Genomic DNA, 6,344 nt, shown 5'->3' with positions numbered 1-6,344 from the left:
TGAGTTTCCTGCACCCCCTACATCCCAGCCACTAGTTAATATTGTGACAAGTTCATGCTGCTTACTGACAAAGAAAAACATTAGTGACATGGAGAGGTTTTTACACAGAGTCTGGTTAGGATCTGGAATGCTGTGTCTGAGAGTGCTGATGGAGGCAGATTCAATCGAAGAGAATTAGGTCATTATCCATGGGGAAAGATTTACACGGGAATGGGGGAAAGATGGGGCAGTGGGACAAGGTGAGCTGCCTCTCAAAGAGCTAGCACAGGTATGATGGGTCAAATAGCCTCCTTTTGTATGATTAGTTTAGTGAGAAGCTGTGAATCCTGTCCATTTAACTGATTCATCCACCAATATAAAAGTATAAGAGATGTGAGCAGGAGGTGACCGGCCAGCGATGGTCAGCGCGGATTCTGTCCAATTTTCAGCCCCAACTTTCCACCCGGATCCTTTAAATAATTATCGCCTCAGAGCGGAGCGTCCCCAGCCTGGGAATCCCAACACCCCCCACCCCCCCAACCCCTACTCCCAAACACCCCCCACCCCCCCACCCCTACCACCCCACACCCCCCACCCCCCCACCCCAAACACCCCCCACCCCCTGTGCTCCCAAACACCCCCCACCCCCCCCACCCCTACTCCCAAACACCCCCCACCCCCCACCCCTACTCCCAACACCCCCCACCCCCCCACCCCTACTCCCAAACACCCCCCACCCCCCCCCCCTACTCCCAACCCCCCCACCCCCCACCCCTACTCCCAAACACCCCCCACCCCCCCACCCCTACTCCCAAACACCCCCCACCCCCCCACCCCTACTCCCAAACACCCCCACCCCCCCAACCCCTACTCCCAAACACCCCCCACCCCCCCACCCCTACTCCCAAACACCCCCCACCCCTACTCCCAAACACCCCCACCCCCCCACCCTTACTCCCAAACACCCCCCACCCCTACTCCCAAACACCCCCATCCCCCACCCTTACTCCCAAACACCCCCCACCCCCCCCACCCCTACTCCCAAACACCCCCCACCCCTACTCCCAAACACCCCCCACCCCTACTCCCAAACACCCCCCACCCCCCCACCCCTACTCCCAAACACCCCCCACCCCCCCACTCCCAAACACCCCCCACCCCCCCACTCCCAAACACCCCCCACCCCCCCACTCCCAAACACCCCCCACCCCCCCACTCCCAAACACCCCCCACCCCCCCACTCCCAAACACCCCCCACCCCCCCACTCCCAAACACCCCCCACCCCCCCCACTCCCAAACACCCCCCACCCCCCCACAAACACCCCCCACCCCCCCCCACTCCCAAACACCCCCCACCCCCCCCCACCCCTACTCCCAAACACCCCCACCCCCCCCACCCCTACTCCCAAACACCCCCCACCCCCCCCCACCCCTACTCCCAAACACCCCCCACCCCTACTCCCAAACACCCCCCACCCCCCCCCACCCCACCCCTACTCCCAAACACCCCCCACCCCCCCCACCCCTACTCCCAAACACCCCCCACCCCCCCCACCCCTACTCCCAAACACCCCCCACCCCCCCACCCCTACTCCCAAACACCCCCCACCCCCCCACCCCTACTCCCAAACACCCCCCACCCCCACAGTAAAACATTCACCCCCCCCCCCCCCCCGAGGATAGGCACTTCTTCCCCCCTCCCCATCCCCCCCAGGACAGCGACCCCCGGGACAGGGAGATCCCCCCCGGGCCCGGCTCTGGATTTCCTCCCCTCGCCGCCGCTCTCTCACCATGGTCGGGTCGGGCCGGGCCGGGCCGGGCCGGGATCCGGGGCCGCTCCGTGCGCAGTGTTTCCGGGCGAGCGGCTGCTCGGTGCGGGGCGCGGCCTCGGGAAAGCCCGGGGGGCGGGAGGGGAAACAGGCCCGACAGCTCCTCCCCCCGCCCCAAAACCCAACCCCTCCCCCCCTCCCCCTCCCCCTCCCCCTCCCCCAGACCCAAGCCCCTCCCCCAAAACCCCCTCCCTCCAAACCCCCTCCCCCAGACCCAACCCCCTCCCCCCAAACCCCCTCCCCCCAAAACCCCCTCCCCCCAGACCCAAGCCCCTCCCCCCAAACCCCCTCCCCCCAAAACCCCCTCCCCAAACCTCCTCCCCCCAAAACCCCCTCCCCAAACCTCCTCCCCCCAAAACCCCTCCCCACACCCCCTCCCCCCAAAACCCCCTCCACCAGACCCAAGAACCTCCCCCCAAAACCCCCTCCCCACACCCCCTCCCCCCAAAACCCCCTCCCACACCCCCTCCCCCCAAAACCCCCTCCCCCAGACCCAAGCCCCTCCCCCAAACCCCCTCCCCCCAAAACCCCCTCCCCCAGACCCAAGCCCCTCCCCCCAAACCCCCTCCCCCCAAAACACCTCCCCAAACCTCCTCCCCCCAAAACCCCCTCCCCCAGACCCAAGCCCCTCCCCCCAAAACCCCCTCCCCACACCCCCTCCCCCCAAGACCCCCTCCCCCAGACCCAAGCCCCTCCCCTCAAAACCCCTCCCCCAGACCCAACCCCCCTCCCCCCAAAACCCCCTCCCCAAACCCCCTCCCCCCAAAAACCCCCTCCCCCCAAAACCCCTTCCCCAGACCCAAGCCCCTCCCCCCAAAACACCCTCCCCAAACCCCCTCCCCCCAAAACCCCCCTCCCCCAGACCCAACCCCAACCCCCTCCCCAAACCCAACCCCAAAGCCCCTCCCCCCAAAATCCCCTCTCCCAGACCCAACCCCCTCCCCCCAAAACCCCCTCTCCCAGACCCAACCCCCTCCCCCCAAAACTCCCCTCTCCCCAAATCCCCTCTCCCATACCCAGCCCCCTTTCCAAACCCCCCAGCACCCCCCTCCCCAAAACTCAACACCCTCCCCCCAAAACCCTCTCTCCCAGACTCAACCCCCTCCCCAAATCCCCTTCTCAAAACTCAACACCCCCTTCCCAAAACTCCAGCAACCACCCCACGCCAAAAACCATCTCCCCCAAACCTAACGCCTCCACAAATCCCCGGGCAACCACCCCACCCCACCCCACCCCAAAAAACCCCTCCACCTCCTCCTCCTACCCCAAAACATCCCAAACCTCACCCCATTACCACAAAAGCTAATCTAAACATACACCCTCCCTAGCCCTAAACTCCAGCCCCCAACAACTGCCCCTGAAAGCACCTCCCCAAAAACTCCATTCCCCCCTCCCCATACCATCCCACAACCTCTTAACTCAACAGCCTCCCCCAAATCCCTAACATCTGCCCCAAACTCTACATCATTACCCGCAAAATCTCTCCCACACCCTAACCAAACCCCAATTCCACCCTTCCCCAACCCTATTCCATAACCGTAATTTTACCCCCAACCCTATTCCCCAAATTCAAATCTTACCCCAAAAACCCTGCCCCCCCCAAATCTATACCCTACCCCATACCCAAACCCGCACCTACAAGTTATTGCCCCATCAGCTTACTCATCATTATCTGCAGTGATTTGATTTATTATTGTCATGTGTTAACATAGCGATGAGTATTGTTTCTAGCGCTATACAGACAAAGCAAACCATTCATAGAGAAGGAAAGGAGACAGTGCAGAATGTAGTGTTACAGTCACAGCTAGGGTGTAGAGAAAGATCAACTTAATGCAAGATAGGTCCATTCAAAAGTCTGATGGCAGCAGGAAAGAAGCTGTTCTTGAGTCAGTCGGTGCGTGACCTCAGACTTTTGTATCTTTCTCCCAACAGAAGAAGGTGGAAGAGAGAATGTCCGGGGTGCGAGGGGTCCTTAATTATGCTGACTGCTTTTCTAAGGCAGCGGGAAATGTAGACAGAGTCGATGGATGGGAGGCTGGTTTGAGTGATGGACTGGGCTTCATTCATGACCCTCTGTAGTTTTTTGCAGTCTTGGGCAGAGCAGGAGCCCATACCAACCTGTGTGTAATCAATCACCCAAGGCAGAAATCCCTTCACCCTTTATTTACAAGTTTGACAACATACAGAGTGCTTCCAGTTCGCAGTCTACACTCAGAGTTCCAGAAGAACTGACACGCCTGATTAAATACAAAGCAAGAGGTTCTCTGATTGGCCCACTCTTTATGATCAAAACAGTTATACAAATACAAAAATACATTACACCAATATCAACACCAGACATGCCATTTCAATACCAGAGTACAAATAACATATCACAATAATAAGCAGTTTGCAACAATAACTGGCAAGTTGCTATTTAAAACAGTACCAACGACCTTTGCTGTCCTTAAACCAATAACGAACAACTACTCTCTCGCACTAAGAAAGAGTTTGTTGTAAGTTATCTTTGAATTTGCAGGGCACTGCCCTCCATATTTTCCCCTTCCGAAGGGTCTGCTCTCTCTCCGAGTTTGATCCTCCGGGGGTCACAATACAGAACAACAACAAACACCTCCATCACAATATAATAACCATCGTGAGTCATCTGTAACCCTCTTGGCCTTCACCCTCCGGGCATCCTCACCTCCCGGATTTTTGCCTGCCCAATCATCCAGGGGTTACTTTATCCGAAGGGATACACTGTCCGAGCAATCCACAACGGTAGATAATGAAACGACAAACAATATTAACAAAGTAATACAGCAAGCAGCTCTATTGCACTGGGGATAAACTTTATAGATTATCTGCAGCCCTCCAGGACATCACCTCCCTAGGGGAGGGGTGTCAGACATCCCTTTATATCAATAGAGTCTATTATAATTAACACTGGAGTCCGCTGTAAACAACAATAGAGCCCATTAGAAGATCTCTTGCAACATTCCAGAGACTTCCCCTTTCAGAACTTTCGCTGTCATGTTTACGCCTTCCAGGATCACAAGGTTCATCTGAATACTTCCAAGATTCCGTCCCACTGGGCCAGATCTTCCAAGCTTACGCCTGCTAGGGTTGCACCTTCTGGGGTTGAACCTTCCTGATTCACATTTTTCAGCACACCCCTCCCTGGGTTGGGTCTTCTGGAGTTGTACCTTCCTGGCGCACACCTTTCAGGACATACGAGTCTCAACTGGAACATCACCTCACACACAAGTCCCAGTCGGGACAAGGGTTCTTGCAGGAGTCCCGAACAGGCAGATGGAAACATTCTCTGACCCTCAGACAAGAATCAAAGGGAGGCCCAGGAGGTGGACTTTACTGAGGCCTAGGGGTGGCTTTGACTCTGCTTCATGGGAATTGCTGGCCTGGAAACTGTTACCAGAGATCAAAGCAAGAGCTCCAACTAACACCAGCACTGGGAACAGAAACCCTTATTCCTTCTGGATAGAGAGAGAGTCACTCCAGGCAGAGAATGCAATGGAAACAGGGCTAGGCCTCAGGTTTCAGCAATCACAGCACGCAGCCCCAACACCTTACTCAGTCATTGGAGACAGGGGTCCTTCCCCAAGAGACAAATAGAACAGCAGACAGAGTGTTTTCCGTTATCAGTCTACACTCAGAGCCCCAGAGGAGCTGGCACACCTGGTTAAATACAAAGCAAGAGGCTCCCTGATTGGCCCATCAATTTGGCCCTTTCATTACTGTTACTAGAGAGGTGGTGCGCGACAGACTGGAGGGGCTGATTGTGGACAAGTCCCCAGGACCGGATGGAATGCATCCGAGGGTTCTGAAAGAAATGGCGGAGGTTATAGTGGATGCCTTGGTGGTTATTTTCCAGACGTCGCTGGATTCCGGGGAAGTGCCGGAAGATTGGAAAACGGCTAATGTTACGCCGTTGTTTAAGAAGGGTGCCAGGCAAAAGGCGGGGAATTATAGGCCGGTTAGTTTAACGTCTGTGGTAGGTAAAATGTTAGAATCCGTCATTAAGGAGGAAATTGCGAGGCATCTTGAAGGGAATTGCTTGATAGAGCAGACGCAACACGGTTTCATTAAAGGGAAGTCGTGTCTGACAAATTTACTGGAGTTCTATGAGGATGTGTCTAGGGCGGTGGATAGAGGAGAGCCGGTGGATGTGGTCTTTCTGGATTTTCAGAAGGCGTTTGACAAGGTGCCTCACAAGAGGTTACTGCAGAAGGTCAGAGGACATGGAGTTGGGGGTAGGGTGTTAGCGTGGATAGAGGATTGGTTGTCAAATAGGAGGCAGAGAGTGGAGGTCAATGGGTGCTATTCGGATTGGTGGTTGGTGACTAGTGGGGTGCCCCAGGGGTCGGTGCTGGGGCCTCAGCTATTTACCATTTATATAGATGATCTGGAGGAGGGAACCGAGTGTAGGGTGTCGAAATTTGCTGATGACACCAAGATTGGGGGAACGGCAGATTGTGCGGAGGGTGTGGAGAGTTTGCAGAAGGATCTAGATAGTCTGGGCGAATGGGCCAGGAAAT

The sequence above is a fragment of the Carcharhinus amblyrhynchos genome, chromosome 27 (assembly GCF_965287045.1).
Source record: "Carcharhinus amblyrhynchos chromosome 27, sCarAmb.v2.hapA, whole genome shotgun sequence".
In the NCBI taxonomy this organism is placed as follows: Eukaryota; Metazoa; Chordata; class Chondrichthyes; order Carcharhiniformes; family Carcharhinidae; genus Carcharhinus; species Carcharhinus amblyrhynchos.
The sequence above is the reverse complement of the archived record's forward strand: the minus strand, read 5'-3'. Positions refer to the sequence as shown.